Raw genomic sequence first — 16,694 nt, 5'->3', positions numbered from 1 at the left:
GTACTTTCAATCTTACTTACTATTCTGAAGGGGAAAGGAAACCAGGAAGGGTCACACAGGAGAAAGCTTGGAAAGCCTTCTTGTTCCCACCCAAGGCTCTGTTATTTGCTCTCTTCTGTTTTCTTAAGGGCTCTCAGTGCATGGGGGTGGGGAGGGTGTTTGTGAGAGGTAAGAAGAATCTGCAACCAAATGTACTAAAAAGATTTTTTACACCTACTCAGCATTTTAAGTTAGACATGAGAGGAAGATATAATTACCTTTCTTGGAACAATATGCATTGACTGTCTTATTTTCATCAGGAAACTACTTGTGGTACTAACTCAATAACACATATAAATAAAGTCATTAACTGCCAATATCTCTGTTTCTCTATTACAGACTCACCTTTCAGTCACTCCAAAACTCCCTGTCACAAAAAGAGGGCAGCTTTAGAACGTCACATTTTAAATAAGGGCATAAAACTCTTCAGATGACATAGCAGTTATTCTTTTAAATTTTTTCTTTCTTCTAATGAGGCTCACAGCCACTAGAGGCCCTCCAAGTCCAGAACTCAACAAGGAACTGGAATGCTAAACAGCTCTCAGCAGCATCGTCAGCCCAGAGGTATCTCTGGGGAGTAATTAATCATTCCGAAAGGACATATCTGCCAGTCATGTCTACAACTGGCATATTAGCTCCCTGCAATCTGTAACATAGTCAATGGAGGCTTCTCTTCTAAAGAGTACTGTCTAAAACCAACAGTCATTTCTAGGTTCATAAGTTTGATTTTTATTTCTTTTCAGAAAATTTTTCTTCATATTCTTCAAAACAAACTCTGAATGCTTACTTCTCTTGTGAGGGAGTTCACAAACTGGCCAAGATGATTCTGCTTTCCCAGTGCTGACAATACTCATTGTTATTCAGCAGAGGGTCCACAAAAAATGCTTCCTTCTAACTCATGAATAGTAATGCCGGGAGCGTTTAATTCACTGAATTAGATGAGCAAATGAGGTGGAAAAGTCTGGGTTTTACCTTGCCAGTGTCTGGGTACCCAGAGGTCCAGGTATGGGATAGTCCAGGACAGAACTTTATGGTCTGTCTTATTTTCCACGCAGGCTCCAGAAACAAAAGGAGACAATTTTGCATGTTTGATCAAGATTGGGAGCCAAACAACTTGCTGAACATGACAATTCTGGCATTTCTGTGGACCAGAGGAACTTCTCTAACCCAAATCTCCAGACCAGGAATAAGGAGGGCTAAAGACCTCTCCACTATTTGATGACTCTATACCATTTAGATAAATCTAGTTTTTTTTCTCATCTTATTTAAGGCTCCCTATTATTTTCCCCACAGTCGAAACTTTTATCTTCTTTTCATGATCTTTTTATTCAAAAGCTCATCTTTGCTGATGGTTCACCTGCAAATCCTAGCAGGATTCTGCAACAAGAGCTCAAGTCAGTTGCAGGAAGTTCAGTGTTAGCCAAGGTCTATGTGTCTCTCTTAGAGTGAGAGTGAGCCTGAGCCAAGAGAGGACATTTCTGGTCTTGAGAATGATTCCATTCTTAACCTATGCCTTAGTGAGGCTCTAAAGGCCCAATAACATGGAAAATACTTGCCTTCTAGGGAGTTGGGCTGCAATATTTCATCAAGGTTACTTGTCCTTTGAGAGATATCCTAGAGATTCAGTGAGTCTGGAAACATTTCATCTTGTCTTATCACAGTGAGAATGAGTATAACATGTGAATTTCAATGTTGAGAAATTCCATTATTAGCAGTTTATTTATTCTAATTTCTCTAAAATGGTATATGCTTGTAGGTATCTCAAGAAAGGAGAGTATGGTAGGTAACTGCTCCTTTGTCATTAATTAGAGATATTGATTCTCTAATTAAACACATTGCTTGTGTTGTGTTTCAGATTTGCCCAACTGTCAAAATCACTTGAAGGAATAATCTGTTCAGACCTCTTGAAGAGAAGAGAGTTTTAGATTTTTTAAATTATTTTAGTCTGGTTCATAACAAAATATTAAAATATCAAGATTCCAATCTTAACCAAATGATTTTTTTAATTCGTCCTAGGGAAAGAATTTGGAAGTACCTGGTTCAGTTTCTTTTCATAAACTTCTACTTCTGATATGATACTTTGTAAGTTCAAAGGGAAGCAGTTTTTCTTAGGATTTTGACCTTGATTTGTATAGAATTGACCTAGTCATTTTGACTTTCTAAATCTTAAAGATAAGGTCTTTAAGACACGTTCACTTTGGTAAACTGCTCCCCATAATTTATTCCTCGTACCTGGATACAGTGGACCATTGACTACTTGTTTTCTGAGAATCTTTATTTTTATTCTAGACGTCAAAAATTAAAATGAGCTACTCTCTATCATATTGAGACATGGCGATTTTAACAGGAAATCATAGTTTGTTTGCATTGTCACAAACCTTAATGCTGCACGCTGAAGGATAGCAGAATATGCCACTCCAAAATATGCCTCTTTGGCATAGGGGTTATTTGGAGAAACTGCATACACAGGAGAAGCTCCCAAAACAGAGTAGAGATTACCCTTTTGTAAGTGAAATCTATATTTATAAAGGAAATTTACATTAAAAAGAAAGCCTTACCAGCAAGAGAGCTATTACCAGAGATAACTTTTTTTTAATCTGAGAGACTTAGCTACATGACAGAGCAATCTTCGTTATCAAAACATTTCCTCCTCTTTCCTTCCAGTGAATTGTCCCATCCACCAACATCTTTTTTTTTTTATCTTTATCTGAAGATGATATTTAAAATGGTGACTTAGACCATTTCAGGGAATTACTCATTTTCTTGGGTATGTCCCATGTATACATGAAGTATACATATTAATCACCTTCTGTTTGTTTTTCTCTTGGTAATCTTTTATTACAGGAAATCTCAGCCAAGGATTCAGAAGGGTAAGGAGAAAATTTTTTTACTCCCCTACAATGTTTATTGACCACTGAAAAGTACCTGAGGACAACGTATGATGATCAACACTGGTTGCTGCGTTTTTGAAGTGGTTGATGCTGTTGCTGGGAAACTAAGTGGATGGGAACCAGAGAAAACCAAAACCTTTTACATTTGCAGATTTATCACGTGAAGGTAAGATTGTTTCAAGGGTTTGATTCTTTTTATCTTGATTTAATTTAGTTGATTGGGAGACATGGTGTCTGCATCCTTGCTTTTAATAATCATAGCAACGTTTAGTGATGATTTGTATTTGGAGCTCATAACCTGAGGAATTATTTAGAAATCTCCCCTTGGAAAAAGTGCACATGTGTGTGTGCACACATACACGTGTGCGTGCGCACACACGCACGCACACACACACACACACACACACACACTGCAAGATCTAAAATGTGTAGCATTTGCCAGAAAGCAGGACTATAACTCAGTAAAATGTGAGCTTCAAACATTCGTTACCCAGCATGAAAAGACCTCATTACTAAAACTGGTGTGCACTTATAAATCAAAAGAAGCCCTGAGGTTGACAAATAATTTATGTAAAAAATTTGCTTTTGACTACATAAGTGATTGCTCTAATTCACTACTTCTTTAGTCTTGATAACTCAATTTATTTATTATTTATTGAGAGTCACTATGAATTTATCAAGTGATTAGCTAAAAATCACAGATGTCACAGAATAACTTACATTTAAGAATAAGCCGCATTTTTCTGAAAGCTTCCTACCTGCCCAATATGTATATCTTTCTCCATACCCCTTGCTAGAATGCATTTAGAGCCTAAAATAAAATCTCCTGGAAATTGTACACTTAAAAATGGTGAAAATCATAATTCCGTTATATATATATTTTAGCACAATACTAAGTCATTCTAAAAATAATCTGGAGGGTAGTAAAACAAACGATGAACACCCAAGCCCAAGCCATCACAGATATTGGGATTTAACTGCTTCTGCATGCATAGGTATTTATTAAATGCTCTACAGATGATTCCGATTTGCCGCCAGGGTTACTAATTCCTTACCCAGATGACTCCTTTCTCAGCCAGCCCATTTCCCTAGCACTGGATAACCTAGGTTATCCTGCACACTGATGTCATAACGTCCCACTGTTTTATCACATCACTTCTCTGTTCCAATTCCTCACTTGCTACCCATTATTGGGTCATTTTCAACTGTTTAAACTGTCACTTGTATAAATGGGAAAGGCTTCATTGTTAGTAATAGTCCTTAGTATTAATTTTAATGCTGGGGAATTATTTTAAACCTAAAGAGGCTGACACAGAGCATGATAATGAGTCTGAATTTCCAGAGTCGGAGCCAGGTTTGTAAAATTTGCGATTACTCACTGGAATGAAGGTTTTCGCTTGGTGAATCATGCCTAGAAAACTGAAATCCCAGCATTAGACTTCATTTCTTTGGGTTAGAGAAATGAATCTTATTAAAATGCAAATATACATGGGAAGGCGGTCTTTCTAACTGGACCACTGACTCAAAGGAAGATTTGATGGGCAATTGGTAGAGAGACCCTGAGAACACTGGATATGCTCCAACACCTCCCAGAATAAGAAGCCCATATAAGGAAAGGAGTGAAAATGCTGAAAATCAACTCTCTTTACTTCATCATTTTCCTATAATAGTTCTGCTTTAAGGTTTGTGTGTGTGTATGCACTTGTTAAATATACATAACAGAGTGGGAAAAATATTTAAAATCACGGTCTTCTAAGATTAAATAGTTTTCATTTAAATAACAGAATTTTTTAGTTCAAAATTTTAAAACTGAGTGATGAGGGAGAAGTTTCTCAATTAAATATTAAAAAGTACTAAAAAGTTGCAAAATCTAAAGTAACATGAGAGCAGCATTGGAATACACAGAGAGATAAATGAATGGAAAAAAGTCAATAAACCGATGCATATACACACACACACACACACACACACACACACACACATATATATGTATATATATTATAAAGATGGCAAAAAATCATGAAACCTTTAAAATAATAAGTATACATTTATTAAAATAATGTATAAATGGATTTATTGGCATAGAAAGTTAAAATATGAGGCTCTTGTTTAATACATATATAAGATAGATTGATAATTCTTGGAAAAATCCAGTTAAAAATAGCTTATCTTCAGGTGGTATTACTTTAGGTAATTTTTTCTCTTTTTGGTTATCTGAATTTTAAAAATTCAAGTTATACTCATGTATGTTGTATAAAAATGCTTTATCATTTAAAAAAGACTAAAACTGAAAAGGTTTTCTTTTTATATCAGAAGCTTATAACTCAGTGATAATTTATTCAGATAGCATTTTGTAATTACTGCAGGGTTTACAAGAGCTTAGATGCTTATAAAAATAGAAGCCCGAGGAATATAGAGTCACATCTGAAAAAAAGACAGGTCTCTAAATCTTAGTGGAAGATTGTATAAAAGAAGTAAATACTAGGCTTAGAAAACAAAATGAACAAAAGAATTATCTTCCAGGACAGTGGACACAGTAGGTGAAATTTACAAACTTTTTTTTTTGTTTTTAACTGAAGCATAGGAACTACAAACTAGGCTTAAAGAAGTAAGAATAAAGGGGGAAAAATAATATTTTTTAGTTCTCTCTTTGGACTTTTCCAGGGACAAACAAGCAAAGATTGAAAATGTGCACAGAATAATGTTGAGGGTGATGGTAAGGCATCTACAGGAGTGACATGACCTAAGAGCCCACACAAGGATTGAGGTAGTAATGTTTTCCCGCAAGCTTGTGCTGCTAAGGGAACTGTGTAAATCAGATAAATGCCAAACTCTTAATTCACCAAGACACAGCTTTTACAGCAGCTAGGTCAATCCAATTATCTCAGAGCAGGGACAGTGGAAAGAGTTCATGAGGACATATTAGGCAGCTTTCCACTGGCAAAAAGAGATAATGAATACAGAAACTCCATACTACCACCTATAGGGTGCCCTCATAGTTTAGAAGCTGAACAGAGCTTCTAACTCTTGTCCCTCAGCCCAAAACCACCTCCCCAAGACTATAGGTTCACTTTCTCTTAGAACAAGAAAATACTTTGCGTTAAATTTGTACGTGCTACATGTTTATTCAAAATAAAGACCCTTCCAAGTGTCAAAATGGGTCCAAATAATAATGGCCAACACTTAAGAGTTTAGAATATGCCAGACACTTTTGTACACCATTTATAGTTATTTACTTATTTAATGCTCATAATCTGAGATGGTAGGCACTGTTATCATCTTCATTTCACATATAAAAAAACATAAACACAGAGAGATTAGGTAACTTGATGAAGATCACAGGGCAGCATAGATGGAATACAAAACCTATTTTAACTATCACATTGTGTTTTGAGAGAAAACATTGGCTTGGTACAAACTTATTTCTACTCACAAGGTTCCAACCACAGAATAGGATCAAATAAGTGTCCTCAAATCTGAGCGAATACAATGGTACTGCATCTCCTTGAGGGTGGACATAGAGAAAAGCAGTTAGAGAAAACAAGAAAGAATTAAGGAAGAATAGAGAGGAGAGTATTGGGGAGTGTTTTGGGTAATAAACCACTGCATACATTTGTCAGAACTCTCAGAAGTATATACTGAATGGGCGAATTTAAGATATAAATTATATCTTAATTAAAAAAAATACAAGACCTGCAACACCCGGAACAACTTCTAAATCTATCTTCAAAAATATTCTAGGTTAATTTTTTTTTTTTTCCTGACAAATCTGCACTGAACTGTTACTGTACATATACAGCGTGGTAGGGCTGAGAGGGCACACAAATAATGTACAGTCCTGACTTCAGGAAGCTCATATCTTGTTTCATTTAGTTATATGAATTGATTCTTTCTGAAGAAATCTAAGAGACCATAAATAGCACAAAGCATGTACAGTTTAGCCTTGAGCAAGGTGGGGGTTAGGGGCGCTGACTTTGCACAGTTGAAAATCTGCATTTAACTTAAGTTACTTCTCCACATATATGGATTTCTAACTACAGATACAAGAAAACTTTTTTCCTTTCAGATGTACCAAATCCCTCCACCCCAGACTTGAATAAGTACAAAATATAAATAATGTGATAGGCTGATGTATCTACACAGTACGAAGTAGAATATTTCAGATGTACCCCAGAGGCACCCTTATTAAACAAAATAGTTCTTGCATTCATTCATTTCACAAGTATGTATTGATTTCCTAACCTATATTTGATGCTGTGGTGAGGTGGTTAGTTTTATTTGTCAATTTGGCTAGGTTATATAACTGGTATATCAAACATGAATCTAGGTATTACTGTGAAAGTAATTTTTAGATATGATTAAAGTCCATAATTAGTTGACTTTAAGTAAGAGAGATTATCCTAGATAATCTGGATGAGTGGGGCCTGATCTAATCGGTTGAAACTTGAGGCTTTAAGAGCAGACTTGAGGCTTCCCTGAGGAAGGAATTCTGCCAGTGGACAGCGGATTCAGTTTGATGGCCCTTCCTGAAGGCCAGACCTCAGGAAGATTTCAGACTTGTTCAGATTTGTCTAGTCAATCCCCACAATTCCTTGCAAAAAAATCTCTCTCTCTCTCTCTCTCTCTTTTATATATTTTATACATATTTATATTTTATATATATATTTATATATATATATTCTATAGTCACTGATTCTGTGATTCTGGTTTAATCCTGACTGATACATAAGGAGAGAGGGATATAAAAGATAGACACAGATCTGGTCCTTATTAATTGTATGGTCTAGTGGGGAAGACATAGGAGTGATCTGGTAATTACAATGTAATTTTATGATGATAGAGGTACAAGAACTATATCAGAGAATATCTAGCCTAGACTTCACAGTGAAATGGATAAGAAAAGTTTCCTAGATGATGGGAAGTTTAATTTGAGAGTTAAAAACCATGAGTTAATACATTAAAGTGTGTGTGTGTGTGTGTTTTGTAGGAAGGATGGTGACAGAATCAGGTAGAAGACCTGGCCTGTGCTAAAGTCTAGAGGCAAGAGGGAGTACAGCACGATGGAAGAATCAGAGAGACTCAGTGAAGCTGGAGCATAGAGAGTGAAGGTGAGAGAGGAAGGCTGTGGGAATAAGCAGAAGCTAGATCATGAAGGCCTTGCTGAGTCATATTAAGTTGCTGGGCATGGGGAAGCCATTAGAAGGTTTTAAGCAGAGGGAACACCTGATCAGTTTTGGATTTCGGGAAGATTATTCAAGGCACAATACAGAGAATGGATTGGGAGGACATAGAGCTTGGGAACTAGAAGCAATAATTCAAGTGACTGTTGATGGTGACCTACTGTGAGTGGAAGCAGTGAAAATGGAGAGAAGGGTTTAGTTGGAGGAATATTTAGGTAGTGGAAAGGACAACAGTTACTGAATAATTAAATCTGAGGAATGATGGAGATTGAAAAGTTAATGTCATGCCAAGATTTTTGACCTGAGCAAATAGGTGGAATATGGAACCATTCTCAAAGATGGAGAACACAGAAGAAGGAGCAAGTATGAAACAGGGAAGAATCTTTGGACCTGCTATGTTTGAGGTACCCACGGACATGCAGGTGGAGAGATTCAGTAGACAACTGACTTTACCAGACTTAAAATCGGGAGAAGATATGGGCTCAAAATATGGATCTAGAAGGCATCATTAGGTTGATGGAAATTGATGCTGTGGATGTTGATGAGATTGCCTTGGAAGATATTAGAGAGAGGGAAGGAGAGAGACCAGGATATAACCCAGAACGACTATATCCAAGATATAACCCAGAACATATCCAAGGAGGGGTGGCGGGGAGAGAAGCAGAGCTTTTGAAATAGCAGATACCAGTTTTTAACTCAGTTAAAACATGACTTATATTACGACCTTCTCAAGAATTTTTTCTTGACAATTCATGTGTGGATATGAAGAGTTGGGATCTAAAGATATCAAAATGTCTTTTAGTTGCAGATGTACTCCCTTTTTGTACTAATGTGCTCTGGCTAGCATGTGTGTTACACTTGTAGTTTGAAAAGCATTTTCCCAGGCATGCATTTTTCTTTTTTTCATTTAATCCTGAAAAAAAAAAAATCCTGGGACGTAGCTATCAACATTATTTCTATTTTACAGATGAGGACACTGAGGCTTGATTTTATAAATGGCAGATATCCTTGCAAAATAGGGGGTATACTTCTTATTTTATTAATTATAATGAAAGTCTTATTTCTGTTTGGCAGGGCCATCTTGTCATAAGGCCGAGCACACTGCTTAAAAATCCTTCATGAGCAATGTAATTTTTTTAAATTTAGATTAATGTAATCATTCCAGAAAAATTCCAGCATCAGTGAGAACAATATGCAGATTTAGAATTAGATATAAAAGGCTGATGTTACTAGGGAAAGAACGTCAAGGCCTTGGTGAATGCTCACAGTTGTGTAACTCCTTTTTAATGGTAACATTTATTTCTACAAGGTTCTAACTGCTTGGTTTCCATAGTAATTCAAGTACTGAAGTGATGACTCAGGGAATGACCTTGGATTTCTTTGGATAGATATTAGGCCCAGCATAAATCATTACTTCTTTTGCAAAACTGGCTCCCAGTTTAAGGTCTTCTATTAGCTTGACAAGTGCTTTAGGCAATTCACTTTATCGTTGGTTTTGTTTCCTCACCTATAAAGTGGGAATTATAATAATAATGCTTATGTCACAGGTTGTTACTGAGATATAAGAAATTATTACTTTTTTTACTTTTTCTTCAAAAGTGTCACAATACCATGCCTTTTACTTTGAAAGAATTTGAATCAATATTACAGACTTATAAAAGGAAAAGTATTTAATTTGGATATAAGAAACATAAAAAAGAACATATATGATCTGTGTATAATACTATGAACCTGTATAATAACTATTAATCTAATGAATTTAATGAATCTCTTTAAATAAATACATATTTCCCTCCTTTAAAATTCATATCCCACATAATGTTTCTATTTTCATTATCTTTTTCATTAATAATTTTCTTAATTACAATTCGTGCTGTAGAAGTTGGAGGTAGCTCTAGGGTCATACCTCCTGGACTGGAACCTTTACATTTTTGCTTATGAAAACCTTTTTAAATTTCCCATGTCTCAGTTGATTTTCTCAAGTATAAAAAAGGATCATCATAATATCTACTTTGTGGGTTTTACATGAAGCAAGAATGATAAAATAGAATGTGTAAGAAACTTAGTAAACTCTCCTGAAAAGCCAGCTTTTAAATGCACTAGAAGACTCTCTCTCAGAAGAATGGCTTAGGGTCGCCTTTGTCTGATTTGTGCCTGTGATCTATAAGAATGAGACAAAAAAGAGGTCAGTTGTCTAAGCCACAGCCATCCACAAGCTTATAAAACATAAAGCTCATGGATACAAAACTTTTTTCCTGTGTTTCTGTTGTCCCTGTTGTACCAGAATCATTTTAGCTCCCTGAGTTAAACTTATTTCATGAATTCCAAGTTAATGAGCTGAGTAGCTGCCACTTTTCTGACTTTGTTAGACTGGAGAGTATTTCCAACAATATATATTCCATCTACCTCATTTCCTGAATAAGAAAATCAGTTCTTCAAAATCTTGTATAATTTTTATCTTTGTTCTAATACCCACCAATTTCTTTTTCTACAGGCAAAACCAAGGGACCCAGTAAAGAAATCATAGAGTGAATTTAAATTCACTCTATGATTTCTTTACTGGGTCCCTTGGTTTCACTCTATGAAATTCAATTCACCTGGGTTCAATTCAAATAGTGCTGAGTTCTGGGGTTTGGATGCTATGTTTCAACCCAGTGTCTCCTCTGAGAGATGAAAGTAATTCTCCCTCAAGTAGCTTCTGAGAGTTAAGAACAACAAACCAACAACCACAAAACACTTCCTATGAATCCATCTGTAATGAAACATCTAATGGGAAAACTCTCTACTCTACAGTCACTTAGTTATATCACAAAGCCTTAACAGGTGACTTTGAGAGAACCAATTATTATAGTATGCTAAAAGCAATATAAATTGACAGAGCCAAAGTATTTCCAGTCTCCACTCACTCTTCACAGGGCTAGTGCTTTTCTAAGAAGACATAATGTTCTATTAATCAAAAGATGAAAGAGCAGGATCAGAAATTACATTTTGTAGTAGTAACACAATCTTAGCTAGAGTTTACAGGCATAGCATAGTGCATTGAAGAATATTATTTGTTCTTCATTTCCAAGTAGGGTGGGACCAACTCATTCCACTGGGACTTTTGGAGATTTAGCACTGAAAATCCCATATCCCAACAATCCATTCAGTCCAGGACAAACTGAGATGATTGGTCACCCTATATCCCAAACCAAGTTAGTCCTACTCCTACCTACATCTATAATGTAATTTTCAGGGTTCCAAAAGCCTTCATCAAAAAAAGCATCTTTATCAGCTTGAAATACAGCATTTGAGGAAAGATAAGCAGAATCATACTCACAAAATAGCTTAAAACCTCCTCTATGGCTTATTGATAATACATCATATGGCAACAGGGAGATAGTTACAGAATCCTTGCCACTTATTGAGGGGAGAGAGGCCATTATACAAACCAACTCAATACACCCTAAAAATTGCTATGATGGCAGAAGCTCTGAGCACTATAGAAACACAGGGAGAAATATACTTGGAGCCTGGAAAGGTCAAGAAAATCTTCCCAGAGGGAGTGATAGTTAAGCTGGAATTTTAATACATGTTCTTAATTTAGTGCTAGAAGTCCCTAAACAAAGCCTTATGCTGAGAAGGGAGGCCAGACAGCCATGTATTCCTAATATCATGCAACCTAAAACAGCAGGCATTATTGGGGAAAAGGAGTGCTCCAGAGTGGGAGCAGGAGAAATGAGGAGACAGAGATCCATGAAGGTACCAGAAGGGACACAATGGTTTGCTCCAGAACAAACTTCTTTCTTTTACTCTGTTTGCCTTCATTTCATGTAGGATAAACATAATTCCTTCTCAAGTACCCAAAGTCCCACTGTAAAGTACCCAAATGTCTTTTCCGTTTATATCTATTAAACCTCTTATATGCCAGACTGGTTAAAAAGTAGCAAACAAGTTAAACAAGATCCTGGTCTTCTGGAACATACGGTGCATATTAGGCGATTAATAAATATTTGTTGACTTGAAAAACTAAAACACTCAGTAGTGGAACTGTTCATGTTAGGAAAAAATCAAAGCAGACTAAATGGTATGTAGAGGTTACTCAGAGAAGAGATCCCATTGAAATGCGATGATGCAAGTAACTATCCCTCACTGTATAGTTTTGGGGGTGTTAAGGATGTGAAAGTTAAATGACGAAAATGGAGTTGGAATTTTGAAAAATACTCCTTATGATGACAGTGTACTCCGTATGATGACAGTGAATTTGGTTCTTCTATCAACCAAATTCAGTAGAGTAGTTAGCACATATAATGCAAAGAGAACTGGAAAGATCTAAGTTTCAATTCTATTTTACCTCTGTGACCTGCAAAAGTTATTTCTCTCTCAATTTGTTCGTCTTGAAGATGGAAGAATATGCTAACATTTCCTATTTTCCCTCCTTCTGCACCCTACTTCACTCTTCTCCATCCTGTTCTGAATCTTAGGAGGCTGAGTACACGGAGTGAATCAACAGGCTCTGTGGCTCTGGATTGGGTTCAGCTCCTCATGAGGAGCCAGCAGGAGACAGAGGGTGGGAGGGCTGGTTATTCCTTTCCACTGCAGGCTCCATCTTCAACAGCAGTTTCCTTTGATTCCAGTAAATGCTCTCTTCCTGGGCCTTAGCCATCAGGCTATAACTTTTCACTGATTCTCTGTTGCTTCTAGTCCCAGGCTACTTGTTGGTTTCTGCTAACAGGGCTCTGTAAATAGTCCCTTTATTAAATTTTCTACAAATTATCCAGTTTTACTGTGCCATCTTTTCCTGTTGATACAGACAACAATCATATTTGCCTCTCGCTAATGTAAACATTAATTTAAACTATGCAAAGGGCCCAGCACAATCCTTAGTATAAAGGAAGTGTTAGATAAATGCAGCTCTCTCACACTCCTCCTTCCTACAGAACACTCTGGCCTTCTTAAGGACATGGTACTAATCTATGCAAGTGTAGAGTCTGTGCCAAATGTGATTTTTTAATAGTTAAATAAGAGTCTTCTTTAAAAGGACTTTATTATCATAAGAGAAAACAGTTGTTCACACCAAGGTTGTTAGCAAATAAAATCAAGAAAATGCGCCTTTCAAAAAGTCATAGCAATGTGAAGAAATATGTCCTTCAACTATAATTTTTTCAACCAAAGTTAAATGTGTGCTTTATAATGATATATAATATCACTCCTTTCAGAAACACATTCATACTCAGACTATGAAAGAAGGAAAGAATCACAAAGGAAAAAAAAAAAGATTTATTTGACATAGATAACACTTTGTGGACACAAATTGCTTATAAAAATTTTGTTTTGGAGATAATTGATAGTATTTCTAGCTCAAGTTTCCTATAAATTTTGTGACAGGAAGAGTAACTGAGAATTAAATGTGACAGAATAGCTATTGAGAAATGACCGAGTTCCTTTTTTTTTCCCATAGGGCGATCATGGAAAAATGAAAAGTGTTCTTCCCTCGCAGTAGTGGCGATGAGGCCTGTGAGTTCTTCTGTCCTGGAATCCTTACCTTACTTACCTTCTGGAGATAGGTAATAGCCAGAAGAAGTAATTGGCTATTGTGGGTGAGCTAAAAGGAATTTTCTGAACACATTTTTGTTATTAAAAGCTTAGATCTGTGTAAATAATTAAATTGGATTTCCAAAAGAGAAAATTAATCAGCAGAAGTACCGTGATTGAGGGTTGAAGAGGAGCCTTATGAGGTTGACACATCCCCTGAAGCCAGGAAGGCAGTAGAGTTCTGCTGTCTAGAGTGGCAGAGGCCAGGGCTCGCTGGCATGCAGAGCCTTTGACATGGTACAGCCCCGATGCAATGCTGGCCTGTGATTGGTGGGTTCTAAGAGTGGCTACATTCTCCACACCTTCTGGAATCTGATTCATTTTGAAATGTGACTTTGCAGTGCCTTTCATCAAGAAAGTCAAATTTATTTCTCCATTTCTTGCATCTGAGCTGAATTGTGACTTCTTCTAGCCATCATAATGCAGCAGAAGGAGTGCTGTGCCAGATGCAAATCTAGGCCTGTAGAGGCCTCGTATATTTCTGCTCTTTCTCTTAGAACCCTGAAATGCTGACATGTGTACAGATTAGAGATAGCCTATGAGAAGATGAGAGCCACATGGCCTGGTCCCCCTCACAATTCCCATCCAATAGCCAAGCAACCCCAAGAAGCAAAGCCACTTTGCTGACTTGTAGCTGACTGCAGAATTATGTGTGAATCCAACTGAGACAGAAAGAGTGTTCAACAACCCCAGTCCCAACTGTCAACCCACAGAATCATGAACTAAGAATGATCATTGTTTAAATCAGTAAGTTTTTAGGTTGTCTGTTATAACAGCAAAGCTAAGCGATACACTAATATGCTTGTAACCTTGGGATTTTGATCAGGATTCCTGTGATTTAGCTTGGCACAGGGAAAATGGTGCTACCTGCCTGCGAATGGGCCATGTTGACCTGAAAAAAAGAGCAGGATCAGTGATCATCAAAGATGTATAGTATTTACCATTCGACTGCCCTGCCTGTCTGCTAGGGTTCTTGTGTAATCGAAGGAAGAAGGAAGGAGAACCTTTGACCTCATTCCTATCAAATCAGTTGATACTGAACTTTATTATTTTTCTAATTAATTTTAACTAATTAGAAAGTTTAATTTTATTAGAAAAATTTAATTGGGTTAAGTTTAATTTTAATTAGAAAAATAATAAAACTTTAGTCTATAGCTTAATTATTATGTCACATTTAAAAAATAATAAAATTGAAAATATTTTATAAGCCTCTATTTGAAAAAGTATTATATACTTCAACTCTCTTCAGATCTCAACACTGTTTCTCAACCAGCATATTAGAAATAACCAACAGATCACATATCTTTTTGGAAGAGGTTTTGGACTTTTGATTTAATGTGTGATAATTTCATGATTTTTGAGCAAAAGTTTGGTTAAGTTATGAGACAGCAAATAAATGTTCCAGCAGTGATTGTTGAAATGTATATTTACAAAGAACCCTGGCCTCAATGTCATGTGAATTACAGATTAGTCCTGGGTCTCTTATTAATTAATGCGATGTTAGGTGAGTTGTTACCAATTTTTGAAGCTTGATTTCTTTATCTCCAAACTTAGAAAGAAGAACTAAATAATCTTTAAGTTCCTTTGACAGTCTGCCAGTCTGTCTCTCATTCTACATTTACCACTGGATGACCTTCTTATCCAGAAGCATCATTTCCTTCTCCATAGAATTTCCTTGAACTAATCATTACTCTCCTCTACAAATCTTTACAGCAGTTATTAATAATAAGCGTGGGAAGGTAGCTAATCAGGCACTGCTTTGTGTTATCTCTGCAGCTGATTTCTTGTTATATCACCTGTTTTCTATCTCTGGTTTCCTGAACGAGTTTGGAGCCCCCTCGAGGATGAAGACGGAAGTGCTTTTTTGACTCTTCATTTTAAATTATAATCTGTAAATCTAAAAATAATTCAATGAAAATTATTGATACACATAAAATTGAGTTCGTTAATAAATTATAACATATTTTCACAGCAGTCTTTTCCCAATATTTGTCAGAGCCCTTCAACAGTATCGAATGACCCGTGGGGCTTGAGGTAAGTCATTTCATTTTTCTGGGATCTAATTTCTTATTCACAAAATGGGAGGATTGAGCTGGATTATCTGTAAGGTCCCTTCTTTGTGTTTTCATCTGACATGTTTTGAATGCTATGGAAGTTCAGAACAAATATTTGTCATGAACCTCATTCTTCTTCTAGCTGTACTTGGCTTTGAGGTATAACCTTAGTTTAGAGCTGTGAACACATAGCTCTAGGTACCTGGCTACTGAAAGCATGCAGGCTGACTATGAGAAGAACTCTGGCTGGGGGCCAACAGAATGCTTTTCTGTCTCACACCCTACCACTACCCTCCCACCCCCACCGGCAACACATACACACACACTCCACTCTCTTACAAGTCTTCCAAGAGATGTCATTTAGGGCATCTCTGTTCTGTTCAGGTGAGAAGCCTAGAGGTAGAAAGCATATTATCTAAATTACACATAGTTAAGTTGGGCTTTGATCATAAAATTGTTTTCAAAATTTGTAATAGATTTATAAGAGTAATTACTTTTTAAAAAGATCATGATAGCTATCTCTTTGGAAGTACACCATAGCTTAATAAAGATGTAGGTCACATAACCTTTACCCAAGGTTATCAATCTGAAACCTGTAGCTAAATAAATACTCTGTATGAAATGTGGAGATTATTGTTTAGTACTCTTTTTTTCACATAATTTGTATAATTATAATCTGTTTAATCTAAAACTGTCTTTTATGAGCTGGAAATATAATATATATATACTTCACCAAATATCTGATTTGATACAAAGCTCCTTAGGAATTTCTAATGCATCAAATGAATCAGTATCTATCTGAAAATGCTGACAGTTTTTAAATGAAAAAGTGTTGTATGAAAAAGACATTATAACCTAGCAATTCCAAGAGAGGACTGTGTGTAGCGTCCTTGTTCCCAAGCAAGGTCAACAGCAATGAAGTCTGGTAAAACTTCTTTGTAAGAGATTATAAAACA

The sequence above is a fragment of the Pteropus vampyrus genome, unplaced genomic scaffold (genome assembly GCF_000151845.1).
Source record: "Pteropus vampyrus isolate Shadow unplaced genomic scaffold, Pvam_2.0 Scaffold181, whole genome shotgun sequence".
Classification (NCBI taxonomy): domain Eukaryota; kingdom Metazoa; phylum Chordata; class Mammalia; order Chiroptera; family Pteropodidae; genus Pteropus; species Pteropus vampyrus.
The sequence above is the reverse complement of the archived record's forward strand: the minus strand, read 5'-3'. Positions refer to the sequence as shown.